The sequence below is a fragment of the Hipposideros armiger genome, unplaced genomic scaffold, assembly GCF_001890085.2.
Source record: "Hipposideros armiger isolate ML-2016 unplaced genomic scaffold, ASM189008v1 scaffold_109, whole genome shotgun sequence".
Taxonomy (NCBI): domain Eukaryota; kingdom Metazoa; phylum Chordata; class Mammalia; order Chiroptera; family Hipposideridae; genus Hipposideros; species Hipposideros armiger.
Window position 1 is genome coordinate 3,215,249 of NW_017731459.1, and position 2,126 is coordinate 3,217,374.

Below are 2,126 nucleotides of genomic sequence, written 5' to 3' on the forward strand. Positions count from 1 at the left end.
TTAAGGCGGGACCTCAAAAATCTCTATTAGACTATTTTTCTTCTTTTCATTTCAATGCTATTTACATTTTTTTAATATAATTATCTTTTGGATCATCTGGATTTCCACTTTAAAACCAAGTACCATCCTGAAATTTTAGTGTCCAATTTGTATTCACTGCCAACTGCATGGCCTCCAGGTAGTACTATTTTAATTTTCCCAAGCTAATGAGAGACAGTCCAGAGACAAACACGGAATAAATGATGCCTTGGAGCCAAATAAAGGTTAAAATACTTTACACCATAGCCTAAATTAAGGTTGTGCCGTGTTTAAATAGAGAAAAATGGAGAACGGTTGAGTCATTTCTGACATACAAGTAGGTCAAACTCAAAACACTCTACATGATAGCAGTATCATTGTCACATTGAGAATGGCAGTTTTGCTCCCCCCAAACAACTTGATCTGACATATTGAATTGATTTTTTATTTTATTTTTGGTTTAGTTTGCAGTTTTATTTGAATACAATTTATAAATCTGCTTTTGTTTCATAATTATATAAGACCTATAAATATAATGACACTAAGCCTGGTTTTATAGTTGTATATATTTAGGTAAAATCACAATGAAATCATTAAAGTCAGCGCTGGGAGGTCTGAGATTTTTTTACCAAAAGATAAAGTTGGAGGTTGTCATAAATCACTCAAGTGGAAAATCTGAATCTAAACTTCTTCACATATCATGTCCTCTGTGGGCCCTCAGGGTCTGATCTCAGCTTACCCTCCTACCTCCTTCTTCTCACACCGCTTCCAGCAGACAGAAGGGTAAGAAAGTTGTTATGTAATATCTAAACTGTAGCCATGTTTGGCTTCCAGCAGGAAAAGGATCTGCATTATTTGTAAAATAAGGAAGTAGGCATTTGTTCTGCTCCATCTCACTTAGAAATGCTAAGACTGGAAAGAAAAATGAAAAGGTTGCAGTTTCAAAGCCCCTCCTTTATCTTTCTGTGCTTCGATAGGGCGAAGCCCAGAGCAGAGCATACAAGCCCATTGGGTTGAGCTCAGTTAAGGTGGGTTTCTATAACAGGCCTCTTCTCTAAGAGCAGGGTTGATACTGCAGTAACTCCAGGAATAGGGAGAATTAGACCCAATAATAATCAGGAGGTTGTTTTTAAACTGTCCAAGGAGGGTAGCAGACAAGACTTGTTCAAGGCACGGAGTTGGAACAGGGACCCTTAAGGCCCAAGATCCCCTAAATGTTTCAGGCACAGTGGGAAGGAAAAAAAACCCACTAGTATGTAGGACAAGAAGGAAGCTTGCTTCTGCTCAGACTCATGGTGGAGTCTCCCACTTGGTAACAAAGCTGCAGAGCTGTGCTTTGCATAGCCTAAGAAACCTCATTTTCATTACCTATAGCGCCGTTTTTAGACTCCACATATAAGTGATATCATAGGTATTTGTCTTTCTCTATCTGACTTATTTCACTCAGCATAAAGCTCTCAGGTTCATCCATGTTGTTGAAAACAGCAAGATTGTCTTGTTTCTCATGGCTGAGTTATATTCCATTATAGTCTTTACCAATTCATCCATTCAAGGTCACTTACACTGTTTTCATATCTTACTGTAATATGTACAGTTCATTGCAGCTACTGTAATAATGCTGCAATGAACATGGAAGTACAGATATCTCTCCAAGATCCTGTCTTCATTTTCTTTGGATATATACCCTGAAGAGGAATTGCTGGTTCATATAGCAATTCTACTTTTAACTTTTTGAGAACCCTGTTTTCCATACTGTTTTCCATAATGGCTGTACCAATTTACATTCCCACCAACAGTACACAGGGTTCCCTTTTCTTCACATCCTCATCAATATTTGCTATCTCTTGTCTTTTTTATAATAACAATCTTAACAGGTGTGATGCAATATGTCCTTGTTTTAATTAGCATTTCCATGATTATTAGTGGTTGAGCATTTTTTTAGTGTACCTGTTGGCCATTTGTATGTCTTTGGAAAAATATCTATTCGGATCCTCTGCCATGTTATAATCAAATTGTTTGGGTTTTTGCTATTGAGTTATATGAGTTTCTTATATATTTTGGATATTAATTCCTTATCAGGTAAATGATTTGCAAATATTTTCTCCCAT